The sequence below is a fragment of the Bison bison genome, unplaced genomic scaffold (genome assembly GCF_000754665.1).
Source record: "Bison bison bison isolate TAMUID 2011002044 unplaced genomic scaffold, Bison_UMD1.0 scf7180017864465, whole genome shotgun sequence".
Classification (NCBI taxonomy): Eukaryota; Metazoa; Chordata; class Mammalia; order Artiodactyla; family Bovidae; genus Bison; species Bison bison.
In genome coordinates, this window is record NW_011495026.1 from 9,607,738 (window position 1) to 9,626,754 (window position 19,017).

The following is a 19,017-nucleotide window of genomic DNA, read 5'->3' on the forward strand; positions in this document are numbered from 1 at the left end:
TTCATTAGTTTCTATGCAAATTTTGATTTCTTTTTTGATTTCTTCTGTGATTTGTTGGTTATTCAGCAGCGTGTTGTTCAGCCTCCATATGTTGGAATTTTTAATCGTTTTTCTCCTGTAATTGAGATCTAATCTTACTGCATTGTGGCGGAAAGAATAAAATACTTAGGAATATATCTACCTAAAGAAACTAAAGACCTATATATAGAAAACTATAAAACACTGGTGAAAGAAATCAAAGAGGACACTAATAGATGGAGAAATATACCATGTTCATGGATTGGAAGAATCAATATAGTGAAAATGAGTATACTACCCAAAGCAATTTATAGATTCAACGCAATCCCTATCAAGCTACCAACAGTATTCTTCACAGAGCTAGAACAACTAATTTCACAATTTGTATGGAAATACAAAAAACCTCGAATAGCCAAAGCTATCTTGAGAAAGAAGAATGGAACTGGAGGAATCAACCTACCTGACTTCAGGCTCTACTACAAAGCCACAGTCATCAAGACAGTATGGTACTGGCACAAAGACAGAAATATAGATCAATGGAATAAAATAGAAAGCCCAGAGATAAATCCACGCACATATGGATACCTTATCTTTGACAAAGGAGGCAAGAATATACAATGGATTAAAGACAATCTCTTTAACAAGTGGTGCTGGGAAATCTGGTCAACCACTTGTAAAAGAATGAAACTAGACCACTTTCTAACACCATACACAAAAATAAACTCAAAATGGATTAAAGATCTAAACGTAAGACCAGAAACTATAAAACTCCTAGAGGAGAACATAGGCAAAACACTCTCTGACATACATCACAGCAGGATCCTCTATGACCCACCTCCCAGAATATTGGAAATAAAAGCAAAAATAAACAAATGGGACCTAATTAACCTTAAAAGCTTCTGCACATCAAAGGAAACTATTAGCAAGGTGAAAAGACAGCCTTCAGAATGGGAGAAAATAATAGCAAATGAAGCAACTGACAAACAACTAATCTCAAAAATATACAAGCAACTCCTACAGCTCAATTCCAGAAAAATAAACAACCCAATCAAAAAATGGGCCAAAGAACTAAATAGACATTTCCCCAAAGAAGACATACAGATGGCTAACAAACACATGAAAAGATGCTCAACATCACTCATTATCAGAGAAATGCAAATCAAAACCACTATGAGGTACCATTTCACACCAGTCAGAACGGCTGTGATCCAAAAGTCTACAAGCAATAAATGCTGGAGAGGGTGTGGAGAAAAGGGAACCCTCTTACACTGTTGGTGGGAATGCAAACTAGTACAGCCACTATGGAGAACAGTGTGGAGATTCCTTAAAAAACTGGAAACAGAACTGCCTTATGACCCAGCAATCCCACTGCTGGGCATACACACTGAGGAAACCAGAAGGGAAAGAGACACGTGTACCCCAGTGTTCATCGCAGCACTGTTTATAATAGCCAGGACATGGAAGCAACCTAGATGTCCATCAGCAGATGAATGGATAAGAAAGCTGTGGTACATATACACAATGGAGTATTACTCAGCCATTAAAAAGAATACATTTGAATCAGTTCTAATGAGGTGGATGAAACTGGAGCCTATTATATAGAGTGAAGTAAGCCAGAAGGAAAAACATAAATACAGTATACTAACGCATATATATGGAATTTAGAAAGATGGTAACAATAACCCGGTGTACGAGACAGCAAAAGAGACACTGATGTATAGAACAGTCTTATGGACTCTGTGGGAGAGGGAGAGGGTGGGATGATTTGGGAGAATGACATTGAAACATGTAAAATATCATGTAAGAAACGAGTTGCCAGTCCAGGTTAGATACACGATACTGGATGCTTGGGGCTAGTGCACTGGGATGACCCAGAGGGATGGTATGGGGAGGTAGGAGGGAGGAGGGTTCAGGATGGGGAACACATGTATACCTGTGGCGGATTCATTTTGATATTTGGCAAAACTAATACAATTATGTAAAGTTTAAAAATAAAATAAAATTAAAAAAAAATATAAATAAACTAAAATCTCCTATTTAAAAAAAAAAGATTACAATTTAAAATAAAAACCAATCCTAACAAATGTATTGGGAGTTTGGAGTTAGAAATGCAAGCTATTTTATACATAGAATCGATAACAAAGTCCTACTGTGTAGCACAGGGAACTATATTCAATATCCTATGATAAATCATAATGGAAAAGAGTATCAAAAAAAATGTAAAAAAAGTTGATCCTATTACATTTTTTAAAAAGATATAAAAGTAATCATTTCAACAAATATTTATTGGCTACTTGTTTAAAACAAACCAATCCTAAATATACAGATTGGTTTAAAACAAACCAATCCCAAATATACAGTTTATTAAAAAAATACTTCAAATAAAAAGACAAAAAAAGGTTAAATGTATAAGGATGATAAGGATATATAATGCAAACACTACTCAAAAACAAATTTAAAAATCCCCTGCAATATAGAGCTAGCTTTATTAATTTTAAGAAGGGGACATTAAACAAGATTTACAATCAGAGATAAAGAGAAGAATTTCATAATGATACAAGACTTCATTCCACAAGAAGATGTAGTAATTCTAAATCTGATTCATCAGGTAATTCCACGATTTCAAAATGTATAGAAGACTTCTGCTTCCAGTCTTGACAGAGCAATTAGTACCAGACTAATCTTTCTCTTATAAATAACTATTAAAGTAGAGCATCAAAGAACAAGCAGCAGAAAATGTGATGCCTAAGAAACCAAAGTTGAGCCTTACATAGATCATAGCAGCCTCATGGAGCTAAAGAATCAGAGAATTTCAAGGTTACTGAAGCAAGTGAAATTTGTGGCACAACATACTGGAAATATAAGATAGTGGTACAGAGAAGGCGCTACAGAAGTATGTCTAGAAAATTCATTCACTCATTTGTTCATTATTTTGTTGAATACTAAGCTGTGTCTATTTTAGTAGTGAGAGTCCACAAGACTAGACAAAGAGAAGCTAACAAGCAAAGAATGTATACTGAAAAACTGACCTAAACAAGCACTGAAACTTCCACAGAATTAGAAGAAGCTCCATTTCCAACAAGCCAGACTAGAGAAACTTGTTGAACAACTTGGGAATTTCATAGAAGCCCTATAAAGTACCTTAGAAGTTGGACTAATTTCTAGAAGGCTTAAAAGCAAGTCTTGAAAGGTTATTCACAAATAAATTAATTCCATTCCAAAACAAAATTAAACATTGTCTAAAATAAGCCAACAAAACACAGAAAGTCAACAATGCAGCTTCAATAATATCCAGCATAATGCAATACTGAAGGAAAACGTGACCTATAACCAAGAGAAAAATAGCTCAATAGAAGCAGGAAAAAAAAAATGACAGAGGTGATGGAATTAGCTATTATAAATATGTTCAAGATTTAAAAGTCAAGTTGAACACAATGAGGGGACAAATAGGGAATCCAACAAAAGCGAAAACTATAAAAATTAAAACTATTTTAAAAAAAACTGCAAAAATGAACCAAAGTCCTAAAACAGAAATGTTAGAACTGAAAAAAAACATGAAATCTAAAAATTCACCAGGTAGACTTAACAAGAAATTAGACACTGAAGAAGTTCAATGAACTTAAACACATTATCCTAGAGAAACTATCAGAACAAAGAACAAAGAGAAAAAAGTAAACTCAATGATCGTTGGATAGTATCAAGTGATTTAACATATATGTAAATAGAAGTACCAGAAAAAGAGGACAGAAACATATTTTGAAGAAATAATGGTCCAAAGCAATGGAAATTGAATCTATAATTTAAACGTTCCTGTAAAGATGGTATGAAATAATGGAAATTGAGTCTGTAATTTAAAACATTCTCATAAAGAAACTCCAGGCCTAAATAGCCTGTTAACATTCTTTCATATATAAAAAAAAAAATACTAACAATATTATATAAGCAATGTGAACGTATAGAAAAAGAAGGGATGCTTAAAAAATCACTCTATTTTTGTTGTTGTTGTTGTTCAGTTGGTCAGTTCTGTCTGACTCTTCGCAACCCCATGGACTGCAGCACACCAGTGCTCCCTGTCCTTTACCATCTCCCAGAGTCTGCTCAAACTCCTGTCCATCGAGTTGGTGATTCCATCCAACCGTCTCATCCTCTGTTGTCCCCTTCTCTTCCTGCCTTCAATCTTTCCCAGCATTGGGGTCTTTTCTAAAATTACTTCAAAAATCACTCTATTAAGCCAGCAAATCTTGACATCAAGCTAACATCTTAGTTCAGTTCAGTTTCAGTCTCTCAGTCATGTCCAACTCTTTGTGACCCCCATCAACTGCAGCACACCAGGCTTCCTTGTCCATCACCAACTCCTGGAGTTTACTCAAAATTCATGTTCATTGAGTCGGTGAGGCCATCCAACCATCTCATCCTCTGTCATCTCCTTCTCTTCCCACCTTCAACCTTTCCCAGCATCAGGGTCTTTTCAAATGAGTTGGTTCTTCGCATCAAGTGGCCAAAGTATTGGTTTCAGCTTCAGCATCAGTCCTTCCAATGAATATTCAGGACTGATCTCCTTTAGGATGGACTGGTTGGATCTCCTTGCAGTCCAAGGGAATCTTAAGAGTCTTCTCCAACACCACAGCTCAAAAGCATCAATTCTTTGGTGCTCAGCTTTCTTTATAGTCCAACTCTCACATCCATACATGACTACTGGAACATTTTAAGAAACAGCAAACAGAAGCCAATAACTCTGCTAAACACAAATGCAAAAACTTTTAACAAAACATTAACAAAAATCAATGTTATATATAAAAGGTAATATATGTGACTACATTGGATTTATGCCAGGAATATAAAATTGATTTGATATTAAAAAAATATATATAATTCATCACATACAGAAAAAAAGAGAAATCCATATAGATTACATGAATCAATGCAATTGATGCATAAAAATCAGTTAAGGAAATCAAAATAAAAATAACAGTGCTCAGAAAACTAAGAAAATAATTTCCTTAACTGAATACCTTTGTCACAAAACTAGAGACAATATGTTAATGATGAAAAATGGACCACTTTCCTCCTAAGTTTAGGACTAAGACAAGGGTGCCCATTACTATTTCTATTCAATGGTATAGTGGCTGCTGCTGCTGCTGCTAAGTCATTTCAGTTGTGTCTGACTCTGTGCGACCCCATGGACTGCAGCCTACTAGGCTCCTTCGTCCATGGGATTTTCCAGGCAAGAGTACTGGAGTGGGTTGCCACTGCCTTCTCCAAATGGTATAGTGGAGGTTCTAATACATGTAGTAAGACAAGGAAGAGAAGTAAAAGAGAAGAAGAAGTAAAACTATCATTTTTCATAGATGTGATTGTAAAAATAGAATGTCCAAAAGGATCTGAAACTACAAATATTAGAATTAATGCGTGAACATAGTAAGATTACTAGTAACAAGCTTAGTATACAAAAACGTCAACTGTAGTGTTATATGCCAGAATCAGAGAATATTTTAAAACAGTGCCATTTGCAATAGCACCAAACAATATCACATGACTGAGAATAAATGTTATAATATATATATATCTTGAAAAGAAATATGAGAAATTAAGACTTAGATAAATGAAAGGATCTACCATGTTCATGAATTTAAGACTATTAATTCTTCCTAATTTGATCTTCAGAGTTAATGCAATATGTTTGTAGTGGAGGGGATGGTATGAAACCAAAAATGTAAAGCTTAAATTTATATGGAAATACAAAGAGCGTAAAATAGCCAAGACATTCTTGAAGAAAACCAAAGCTGGAGGGCTCATATTACCAAATAACAAGACATTAAAAAGCTCATAATAATTAAGTATAGTTGACATAAGGACAGAGCAGCAGAAAAGAATAATACCAACATATATAAGGTTATATCAAATGTACAACTTAATTCAGTGGGGAAAGAATAGTCTTCAACAAATGCTACTAGACTAACTGGATACATATATATTTTTAAAATCCTTAAGTATTATGTCTGAAAAAAGGGAAAATAATAAGTATTGACATAATGTGGAGAAACTGATACCCACAATTTGTGCACTGACAGGAAGAATTTGAAAAAAGATGGAGAAATTCATCTTCAAGATGGCGATGCAGGAAATTCCTGAACTTACAAATGGACAGTAAGTTCCATGGACAGTCCTAATCTACAGCTATAACGGAAAAATTTCCTCTGGAAACAAAACTAAAAATCAGCAAAACGATTTTGCCCTTCACATTAGGTAAATGAGAGGGATGTCACATCAAAGTGGGTAGGAAAAATGAAGACATAATTTTACTATAGCTCCCATCCATTGTGAGGTGATCAACAACCAGGAGGGAGGGAACTAAAAAACCTGGAGCTTCTCACTGAGCAGCAGAGGGTTCATACCTCATACTGGATACTGCAACTTTTAAGACCAGCACCAGGGTTTTGAGTTCTTCGAATATCTGAAACAGACCTTCAAACATTTGAAAACAATGGTGCTTGTACCCATGAGACTAGAGTTGTGGCAAAATGTGGGCTTCTGTACCGATTCACCCGCTCCAAGGCCCACTGCAGAAACACTCCTTTGAAAAGTGCCTAGACTCTACATAAATGAGATTCATGTCCTAATTTTAAAGCATTGGTCTGAGGGGGAGGGGCCTGTTAAGATACTTTCCAGGAACAGAGCCTGGTAGGAACCATTTTCCTGCTTCCATTCTGATTTGCTAAAGCCAGAGGACACCACTCACCCTCCCTCTGCTGTGCTTCAGAATGCCAGTATCTCCTGGAGGGGAGATTCCACACACACCTGCTGCCCTGGGATTTTTTATATCTGGTGACCCAATTTTCATGGCTCCCACACAGGAGATACCTTTGACCACCTATCTCTAGAGACTAGGCGTCTGCTTTCCTGGGTCTTATGGAACTATACCAATCAGAGAGAGAGTTCTTTGAAGTCTATCACACAGGGCACTGGACATGTTTCAGACTGAAATAAATTCTCAGTCTTTCTGACAAAGAGGCCCATTTCCTTGTCCATGAGCTTTGGTCTCAGGGGAAGGCTTCTGGTTTGACACACTTATAAGGATCTACAGAGGTGTTCTCAGGGAACGCCAATGGATGCAATCTTCATGCTCTCCCTCTGCCTCAATTCAACTCACTCATATCTTAGAAAAGGGAGCTCATACCCTTCTCTAATGCTCTGGTTTTTGCAGCTGCCACCCTCGATTGTCTGAATGTGGGAGTGGGGTGAGATTGGAGGCAGGCTTGCATTCTTGGGTACCACAGGACTGTAACATTGGAGAGACAATTCATGGCAGCCCACTCCCAAGGCACTACACAGACAGAAGACTGAAAAATAGCCCCAGACTTCCTGTGAAAGATGCCTACTTGCTAGTCCTGGACTTTTGGCCTTAGGGGTAGGCTTTGGGTTTGGCACACATCTAGCAGGGGTCCCCAACACCCGCTTCTGCCACACCTGCTGCAGCCTGTTAGGAACTGGGTTGCATAGCAGGAGGTGAGTGGTGGGAGATTGAAGCTTCATCTTTTGCTCCCCATCACTCACATTACTGGAAGGACTGATGTTGAAGCTGAAACTCCAATACTTTGGTCACCTGATGCAAAGAGCTGCCTCATTTGAAAAGACCCTGTCACTGGGAAAGATTGAAGGCAGGAGGAAAAGGGGACGGCAGAGGATGAGATGGTTGGATGGCATCACCAACTCAATGGACATGAGTCTGGGTAAGCTCTGGGAATTGATGATGGACAGGGAGGCCTGGCGTGCTGCGGTCCATAGGGTCGCAAAGAGTAGGACATGACTGAGTGACTGAATTGAACTGAACTCACATTATTGCCTGAACCATCTGCTTACTGCCTGAACCATCCCTCACCCCACCACCACCATCCATGGAAAAAGTGTCTTCCATGAAACCAGTTCCTAGTGCCAAAAAGGATGGGGACCACTGATCAACAGGATATGAAGGTGCTCTTAGGAAACGAAGGTCAGAGAAATTCACCTTTGTACTCTCCCACAGCCCTGCTACAGTTCAACGGTATCTCCCCAGAAAGGAGCTTATATACTCATCTGGAGCCCTGATTTTTATTAATGCTGCCCAGGGGACATCTCCAGATTGTCTGGCCCTTGGGGGGTCAGTAGGGCTTAGGGTCCCACAGAACTATATATATTTGTATACTTTAACTGTTGCTGTTTGAGGGTTTGGATTACAATCAGCCTAGATTCTATGCCCTGAGATCTCCCGCTTTGGGACACCCAATCTTGGTATACCCCCATTTACTGGGATGTATTAAAAAAGGCTTATTGGATGATCAAAACTAACATTACATAATAATATATGCAGTGCAATTTAAATTACAACTCAAAGTAATTCAAAGATCTTAAATGGCAATATCAACTTTCTAGAAGTAGTACACCTTTTTAAGCTCTACCATCATGTAACAATATAAATTATAGCTTAGAAAATAATCCAGACTTAAAATATCATAAAGGGATTCCAGGCTCAGGAGAATTTTTATCAACAGAAACATGCATGTTATTTGTAGAAACAAATACTGTTCTGGTAGTCAGGATGTTCTTTTGGTACTACTAAAACTATTAAACTAAACAAAAATATTTTTGACATCCATTATAACACAAGAAGTGACAGAGTAGAAACATGTACTTTAAATCAACTTAATTTATAGTATGGTATCAGGGTCAAAAGATTTCTAAAGAGGAAATTCTCATGCTTCCTGTTTACTTAACAATATTCTTTCTCCTTTCTCACATCAAAGAATAGTCATCTTATCTAGGAACCATCAATTTCAGCTCATTCTCAAAGAAAATAAACTTGCATTTGAAAGTCACAGTGATCCTTCATTAACTGTTATTATGAAGTGAAGCTGGACAACATTCATATCCAGTGCCCATCAATATTTTTAAAGTATTTATTACCTATTACATGTACATATTATCCTAAAATTATTTTTCACAAATTTCATCTAAGGTTTTCTTAAAATAATGCTCACTTTACCTCATGTGCAAAATGAAATATAATTATCTAAAAATACTTCCCAACTAAAAAATTGTAAGTTTCTGTAACATATAATTAAATGTCTGTTCTACCTTAATAGGCAATTACTTAATATATGATCAATACTTTTTAAATTAAAATGTTCAGAATACTGCTTTTTAACTTTTTCATACCATGGCACAGATAAAAAACTGGTGTTACCAAACATGAGAGTAAGTAATGGGCTGACTAAGGACAGAGTCGACTGTCCAGGTTTCAGCTGTCTCTGGACCTGAGCTCAACTCCTCTCATGAGCACACCAAAATCATAACTATTTACACAGCAATCACTGATGAAAAAGACTGGAACCTACCAGAAAAGATCTTCTACAACTTAAGACATACAGAAGGAACAAGATGAGTAGGAGGGGAGGATTTTGAATAGAGTCAAGTCCAATGCCCCAGGTGGGGAATCCACAGATTGTTGCACAGGTTCTCCCACAGGAGTGGGAGGTCCAAGACTCACATCAAACATCCTGACCCAGGAATCCTGCACAGGAAGACGAGCCCCCAGAGGATTTGGCTTTAGTTTCAAGAGTACAAGAGGACTGGGGAAAACAGATTTCACTCTTACAGCACACAGGAAATCTCACACACTCTGGGGCCCAGGACAAAAGCAGCAATTTGACAGAAGCCTGGGTCAGACCTACCTGCTGCTCTTGGAGAGTCTGCAGAGATGCAGGAGACAAGTATGGCTCACGCTGGGGACACAGATGCTGGCAGCAGGCAAGCATAAGAGTGCCTTCTACCAAGTGGGATACTGGTGCTGACAGGTGCCATTGTGGAATCATCTCTCTAGCATATTAGCCCCAGAACCCAGCCCTGCCCTGGCCCAATATCTTGTAGGTACCAGTGCTGGCACGCTTCAGGGCTAGTCGCTAAGCGGGGAGGGATACAGCTCTACCTATCACCAAACAGGCTGCCTTAAGACCCAAAGAGCCCACAGCAGCCTCTGGTCATGGACCAGCACACAAGCCCCAAACACAGCTCCTCCTACTAGTGGGTTGGCACCAGCCCCCAAATCTCCTGGGCCCCAGTTCTGCTCCCAGGAAGCCTGCTCTAGCTTCTAGGCCAGCCTCATCTACTCAGGGGTAGACACTAGACACAATAAGACCACAATCCCACAGCCTGTGGACTCAAGTCTTCTGGACTCAGCAGGCCAGACTCTGCCCAAAAACATCATCTAGGCAACAGCCCTGCCCACTAATGGGCCAGCACAAGTTTTGGAACACCCCGAACTCCTTACCAAACTGAGTCAGGAACCAGTCACCCCAACAACAATCTAATACCTAGGTCCTGGGTCTCCTGGATCCAGGGACTCCTAGGTCCTGCAACAAGACTCCAGGGCCTAGCTTTGCATGTCAGTAGTCCTTCACTAACTTCAGAATGTGGTTTCACCCACTAGTGGGCAGGCAACAGCTTTGGAGTTTTCTGGACCCTGTCTCTGCCCACCAGGGAGCCAGCACCAGCCCCAAGGCCCCCTGGGCTTCTGGAGTCAGCCACCATGTGACCCAGCCCCAACAACCAGAAGCCAGCAGCCTGTGTACAAGGCCTGACCTGGCAATCAACTGGGATAGTGACCAATTAAGCCTGCAAGACTACCCACATAGCAGCCCACCACAACAGAAGGGCCCTGCAGCCCTCAGAGGGAAGACATAGTTCAGTTGATGAGAGGTGGTATGCTGCTGGGATGCATAGGAGGCAACTTCTCCAAAGTCAGGAAACATAACTAACCTAACAGATACATAAGTTTTATTTGTATAAAATAAAAATGTAGGCAAAATGTGGTGACAGAGGAAGATGTTCCAGATGAAGAAACAAGCCCTAGAGGAAGAACTAAGTGAAGTGGAGTTAGGCAACCTAACTCAGGGTAGTGATCATAAAGATGATCAAAGAACTTGGGAGAAGAATGGATATGTAGAACAAGAAGTTACAAGTTTTTAAAGAGTTAGAAAATACAAAGAACCATCAAAAAGAGAATAACATAACAACTGAAATGAAAAATACACTAGAAAGAATCAATAGTAGATTAATGATACAGAGGAACAGATCAGCAAGCTAGAAGACAGCAGTAAGAGATCACTGATCATTTGATATTGAACAGAAAAAAAGAAAATAGAAGGAAAAAAATAAGGACATCTTAAGAGACCTCTGGGACAACATCAAGCACACTAATATTCACATTACAGGGGTCACAAAGGAAGAAAAAAGAGAGAACAAAGCTGAGAACATATATATAAAGACATAATAGTTGAAAACTCCCTAATCTGGGAAAGGAAACAGACATTCAAGTCCAGAAAGCATGGTGTCCCACCCCACACAGGAATAACCCAAAGATGAACACACCAAGACATATTCTGTCAATAAAATGACAAAAAATAAAGATTACAAGCATCAAGGGAAAAGCAACAAATAACATATAAGGGAACTTCTATAAGGCTATCAGCTGACTTTTTAGCAGAAACCCTGTAGGTTGGAAGGGACTGGCACAGTATACTTAGTGATAAAAGGACAGAACCTACAACCAAGAAAACTTTACCTGGCAAAGCTCTTAGGAGATATCAAAAGTTTAACAGATAAGAAAGAGGTAAAAGGATTCACTACCACCAAACCAGCTTTACAAGAATTGTTAAAGATATTTCTCTAAGTGAAAAGGAAAAGGAGAGCTAGAAGCATGAACGTTAAGAAACAATAAAACTCATCAGTAAAGGCAAACATATAGTAAATCTAGGAAATCACACACACAAAGCTAGCAGACAGGTTAAAAGACAAAAACAGTAAATTTATATACATCCACAATAAGCAGCTAAAGGATACACACATATTTTAGAAGTAAAATATGATATAAATATAGTAATCATAACAGGAGGTGAGTAGCAATGCAGGGCTACAAAAGTGCATTTAAAATTAAGAGACCAGCAACTTAAAACCATCATATACATGTACATAAAACTTCTATATAAAAACTTCATGGTAAGCATAAACCAAAAATCTATAATAGATACACACACAAAAAGGAAAAGGAATTCAAAAATAACACTAAAGATAGCCATCAAATCAGGAGAAAGAAAAAAAAAAAGGAGAAAAAAAAAAAAAAGGCCACAAACAACTAAAATAATGGCATAAAGTGAAGTGCTAGTTTCTCAGTCTTGTCTGACTCTGTGACTCCACGGACTGTAGCCAGCCATAACTGGCTGGCTGGCTCCTCTGTCCATGAAATTCTCCAGGTAAGAATTCTAGAGTGGGTAGTTACTCCCTTCTCCAGGGGATCTTCCTGACCCAGGGATTGAACCTGGGTCTCCTGCATTGCAGGCAGATTCTTTACCACCTGAGCCACCAGGGAAATAATTACCTTAAATGTAAATAGACTAAATGCTCGATCAAGACACAGAGTGGCTGGGACTTCCCTTGTCCTGTGGTTGAGAGTCTGTACTTCCAATGCAGGCGGCATAGGTTCAATCATTGATCAGGGAATTAAGATCCCACATGCTGCTAAGTATCCCACACACACCCCAAAAAAGAGTGGCTGAACAGATAAAAAAAAAACAAGACCCATTTATATATTGCTTATAAAAGACTTACTTCTGATCTAAAGACACAGACGGACTGAGAGTGAGGCAATGTAAAAAGGTATTATCCTATGCAAATAATAATTAAAAAATACTTAGGGAATAATACAGGGTGGCAATACTTATATCAGACAAAACTGACTTTACAATAAAGACTACTACAAGAGACAAATAAGGACATTACATAATGATCAAAGGATCAATCCAAGAAGATGATATAATTGTATATACATGCACTCAACATAGGAGCACCTAAATACATAAATCAAATATGAACAAGTACAAGGGAAAAAAATCAACAGGAACATAGTAATAGTAGGAGACTTCAACACCCCACTTACATCAATGGACAGATCATCCAGATAGAAAATCAATAAGTAAACTCTGTCCTTAAATGACACATCAGACCAAATGAACATTAGATATAAATAGAACTTTCCATCCAAAAGCAACAGAATACAAATTTAAAGTGCATATGGAACATTCTCCAGGAGAGATCACATACTAAGCTGCAAAAGCAGCATAGGTAAATTTAAGAAAATTGACATCATATCAAGCATCTTTTCTGACTATAATGCTATGAAACTAGAAATCAACTACAAGCAAAAAAAAAAAAAAACTGAAAAAAACACAAAAGATATGGAGGATAAACAATATGCTACTAAATGACCAATGGATCATTGAAGAAATCAAAGAGGAAATTAAAAAAATACCTAGAAGCAAATGAAAACAAAAATATGATGATCCAAAACTCATGGGACACACCTTAAACAGTTGTAAGAGGGAAGTTTAGTGATACAAGCTTACCTCAGAGAACAACAAAAATCTCAAATAAACAACATAACCTTAAACTTAAAGGAAAAGAAGAAAAAACAAATAAAACCCAAAATCAGGAGAAGGGAAGAAGTCACAGAGTTCAGAGCAGAAATAAAAACAGAGACTAGAAAATAAAAGATCAATGAAACTAAAAGCTGGTGCTTTGAAAGATAAATAAAATTGATAAACCTTTAGCCAGACTTACCAAGAAAAAAGGGGGAGAGAACCCAAATCAATAAAATTATAAATGAAAAAGGGAAGGTTACAACCAATACCTCAGAAATACAAAAGATCATAAAAGACTACCAGGAATAACCAAGTGCTAACAAAATGGACAATCTGTAAGAAATGGGAAATTTCTTAGAAAGTTACAATCTTCCAGAACTGAACCAGGAAGAAATAGAAAATATGAATAGAATAATTACCATACTGAAACTGAATCAGCAATTTAAAAACTCCAATAAGTAAAAGTCCAGGCCCAGACGGCTTCAATTAACTTCTACCAAATATTCAGAGAGGGGTTAACACCTATCCTTCTCAAACTATTTCAAAAAACAGGAGAGGAAGGAACACTTGCTAACTCTTTCTATGAGATCATTATCACCCTGATACCAAAATCAAAGATATTACAATAAAAGAAAATTATAGGCCAATATCATTGATAAACATAGATTCTCAGCAAAATATTAGCAAACTGAATCCTTAAGCACTTTAGAAAGATCATACCACCTTGATCAAACAGAATTTTACCAGGGATGCAAAGATGGTTCAATAACAACAAATCAAACAATGTGATGCACTATATTAGTAAAATGAAGAATAAAAACCATATGATCATCTATCTCAATACTGCAAAAATCTCTTATGACAAAGCTCAGCATACATTTATAATAAGTTTTTTCAACAAAATGGTTATAAAATGCACATACTTCAACATAATAAACCCCATATAAAACAAACTGATAGCCAACATCACTATCAAGGGTGTAAAGCTGAAAGTGTTTCCTCTAAGATTAGGAACAAGACATGCATGCCCATTCCTGCCACATTTATTCAATATAGTATCAGAAATCCTAGCCACAATAATCAGAGAAGAAATAAAAATTACCCAAATTAGAAAGGCAGAAGTAAAACTGTCACTGTCTTCAGATAACATGATACTATAACATGATACTTTGATAGTACATCAAAAATCCTAAAAACGCCATTAGAAAACAACTAGAGCTCATCAATGAATTTGATCAAGTTGCAGGATACAAAATTAATATACAGAAATTGGTTATATTTCTACACACAAACAAGAAACAGAAACTAAGGAAAAAATATCACTTACCAAAAAGAGTAAGATACCAAGGAATAAACCTACCTAAGGAGGAAAAAGACCTGTATGTGGCAAGCTATAAGACACTGATGAATGGGGGAAAATATTTGCAAATAGTATGATCCATAGAGGTTAATATGCAAAATAAATAAACTCTTTACAACTCAACATCAAAACAACAACCTGATCAAAAAATGGGCAGAAGACCTGAATAGGTATTTCTCCAAAGAAGATATACAGATGGCCAACAGGTATATGAAAAGTTGCTCAACATTGCTAGCCATTTGAGAAATGCAAATCAAAATCACAATGTGCTATCACTCCACACCTGTCAAAATGGCTATCACCAAAATCCACACAAATAGGGACTTTCCCTGGTGGTCCAGTGGTTAAGAATCCACCTGCCAGTGCAGGGGACACAGGTTCCATCTGGGACTATCCCACATGCTGTGGGGCAGCTAAGTCCATGCTTCACAACTACTGAAGCCCATGCACCCTAGGGCTCATGTTCCACAATAAAAGAAGCCATCACAAGGAGAAGCCCGCACACTGCAGCGAAGAGTAGGCCTTGCTTGTCACAACTGGAGAAAGCCCTCACAGAGCAATGGAGACCCAGTGCAGCCAAATAAATATTTTTTAAAAAGCACACAAATAATAAACAGTGGTTAGGATGTGGAGAAAAGGGAACTCCCATACACCATTGGTAGGAATGCAAACTGGTGCAGCCACTGGGAAAAGAGTACGGAGGCATGTACCCCAGTATTCATAGCAGCATTATATATAATTGTCAAGATATGGAACCAACCTAAATGTCAATCGACAGATGAATGGATAAAAAAGATGTGATGTGTATACACACACACAAATAGAATACTCTTTGTAACCCCCATCACTAGGCTTCTCCATCCATGAAATTCTCCAGGCGACAATACTGGAGTGGGTAGCCATTCCTATTTCCAGGAGATCTTCCTGACCCAGGCATCAAACCCAGTCTCCTGCAATGCAGGCAGATTCATTACCATCTGAGCCACCGGAGAAGCCCCAAAAGAATCAGTTCAGTTCAGTCACACAATCGTGTCTGATTCTTTGTGACCCTATGGACTGCAGCACGCCAGGCTTCCCTGTCCATCAACAACTCCTGGAGTTTGCTCAAACTCATGTTCATTGAATTGGTGATGCTCTCCAACCATCTCATCCTCTGTCGTCCCCTTCTCCTCCCTTCAGTCCTTCCCAGCATCAGGGTCTTTTCTAAGGAGTCAGTTCTTCGCATCAGGTGGCCAAAGTATTGGAGTTTCAGCTTCAGCACCAGTCTTTCCAATGAATATTCATGACTGATTTCCTTTAGGATTGACTAGTTTGATCTCCTTGCAGTCTAAGGGACTGTGGAAGTTTTCTTCAGCACCTCAGTTCAAAAGGATCGACTCTTCGGTGCTGTTTTCTTTATGGTCCAACTCTCACATCCATGCATGACTACTGGAAAAACCATAGCTTTGACTAGATGGACCTTTGTCAGCAACAATGTCTCTGCTTTTTAATATGCTGTTTGTTATAGCTCTTCTTCCAAGGAGCAAGTGTCCTTTAATATCATGGCTGTAGTCACCATCTGCAGTGATTTTGGAGTCCAAGAACATCAAGTCTGTCACTGTTTCCATTGTTTCCTGATCTATTTGCCATGAAGTGATGGACTGGATGCCATGATCTTCATTTTTTGAATGTTGAGTTTTAAGCCAGCTTTTTCATTCTCTTTCACTTTCATCAAGAAGCTCTTCAGTTCCTCTTTGCTTTCTGCCATAAAGGTAGTATCATTTGCATATCTGAGGTTATTGATATTTCTCCCAGCAATCTTGAGTCTCCCTGCAATCTTGAGTCCAACTTGTTTCATCCAGGCCAGCATTTCTCATGATGTATTCTGCATAAAGTTAATTAAGAAGGGTGACAATATACAGCCTTATTGTACTCCTTTCCCATTTAGGAACCAGTCCATTATTCCATGTCCAGTTCTAACTGTTGCTTCTTGACCTGCATACAGGTTTCCCAGGAGGCAGATAAGGTAGTCTGGTATTCCCAACTGTTTAAGAATTTTCCACAGTCTGTTGTGATCCACACAGTCAAAGGCTTTAGCATAGTCAATAAAGCAGGAGTGGGTGTTTTTCTGGAACTCTCTTGCTTTGTTCTAAGATCCAACAGATGTTGGCAATTTGCTGCCGCTAAGTCACTTCAGTCATGTCCGACTCTGTGTGACCCCATGGATGGCAGCCCACCAGGCTCCCCCATCCCTGGGATTCTCCAGGCAAGAACATTGGAGTGGGTTGCCATTTCCTTCTCCAATGCATGAAAGTGAAAAGTCAAAGTGAAGTCGCTCAGTCGTATGTGACTCTTAGCGACCCCATGGACTGCAGCCTACCAGGCCCCTCCGTCCATGGGATTTTCCAGGCAAGAGTACTGGAATGGGGTGCCAGGCAATTTGAGTACTACTCGAGAAGGCAATGGCACCCCATTCCAGTACTCTTGCCTGGAAAATCCCATGGACGGAGGAGCCTGGAAGGCTGCAGTCCGTGGGGTTGCTGAGAATCGGACACGACTGAGCGACTTCACTTTCACTTTTCACTTTCATGCATTGGAGAAGAAAATGGCAACCCACTCCAGTGTTCTTGCCTGGAGACTCCCAGGGACCGGGGGAGCCTGGTGGACTGCCGTCCATGGGGTTGCATAGAGTCGAACACGACTGAAGCGACTTAGCAGTAGCAGCAGCAGTAAAAAATCAAATGCTACTCAGCAATAAAAAAAAGACTGAAAATGCCATTTACAACAATGTGGATAGACTAGGAGACATGTTTAAATTCATAATGATACTAAAAAGCACTGTTTGGTCAACTTTAAAGGATGACAGAGAATTAACTATTCAAAAAACATCAAGAAAGAGAAATAATCCATTCTTTTCTGTACCAACTATACCTCAGTAATCAAATAACTGAGAAGTGGACATTTTTAAAGTCAAAGCATTCCAGGTAATGAGATAATTTGAGTATAATCCGCAATCCCTAATAATGGATTTAGACAAGACTCATCAATGATGGCTACATCACAAAAGATAGACAACCCAGAAAGCTTTCTAACAGAAAGCACACAATACTGCCTGTGAAGTATTTTTGCTAAAAAATTAAACCTGAATTTACTGTTTTCTGGAAATACAGAGGACAGACAAATGTTAAATGATACCATGGAGATAAAAGCAGCAAAAATAAAAGCAAAAATAAACAAATGGGACCTAATTAACCTTAAAAGCTTCTGCACATCAAAGGAAACTATCAGCAAGGTGAAAAGACAGCCTTCAGAATGGGAGAAAATAATAGCAAATGAAGCAACTGACAAACAACTAATCTCAAAAATATACAAGCAACTCCTACAGCTCAACTACAGAAAAATAAATGACCCAATCAAAAAATGGGCCAAAGAACTAAATAGACATTTCTCCAAAGAAGACATACAGATGGTTAACAAACACATGAAAAGATGCTCAACATCACTCATTATCAGAGAAATGCAAATCAAGACCACTATGAGGTACCATTTCACACCAGTCAGAATGGCTGCAATCCAAAAGTCTACAAATAATAAATGCTGGAGAGGGTGTGGAGAAAAGGGAACCCTCTTACAGTGTTGGTGGGAATGCAAACTAGTACAGCCACTATGGAGAACAGTGTGGAGATTCCTTAAAAAACTGGAAATAGAACTGCCTTATGACCCAGCAATCCCACTGCTGGGCATACACACTGAGGAAACCAGAAGGGAAAGAGACACGTGTACCCCAATGTTCATCGCAGCACTGTTTATAATAGCCAGGACATGGAAGCAACCTAGATGTCCATCAGCAGATGAATGGATAAGAAAGCTGTGGTACATATACACAATGGAGTATTACTCAGCCATTAAAAAGAATACATTTGAATCAGTTCTAATGAGGTGGATGAAACTGGAGCCTATTATACAGAGTGAAGTAAGCCAGAAGGAAAAACACCAATACAGTATACTAACGCATATATATGGAATTTAGAAAGATGATAACAATAACCCTGTGTACGAGACAGCAAAAGAGACACTGATGTATAGAACAGTCTTATGGACTCTGCGGGAGAGGGAGAGGGTGGGAAGATTTGGGAGAATGGCATTGAAACATGTAAAATATCATGTATGAAACGAGATGCCAGTCCAGGTTCAATGCACGATACTGGATGC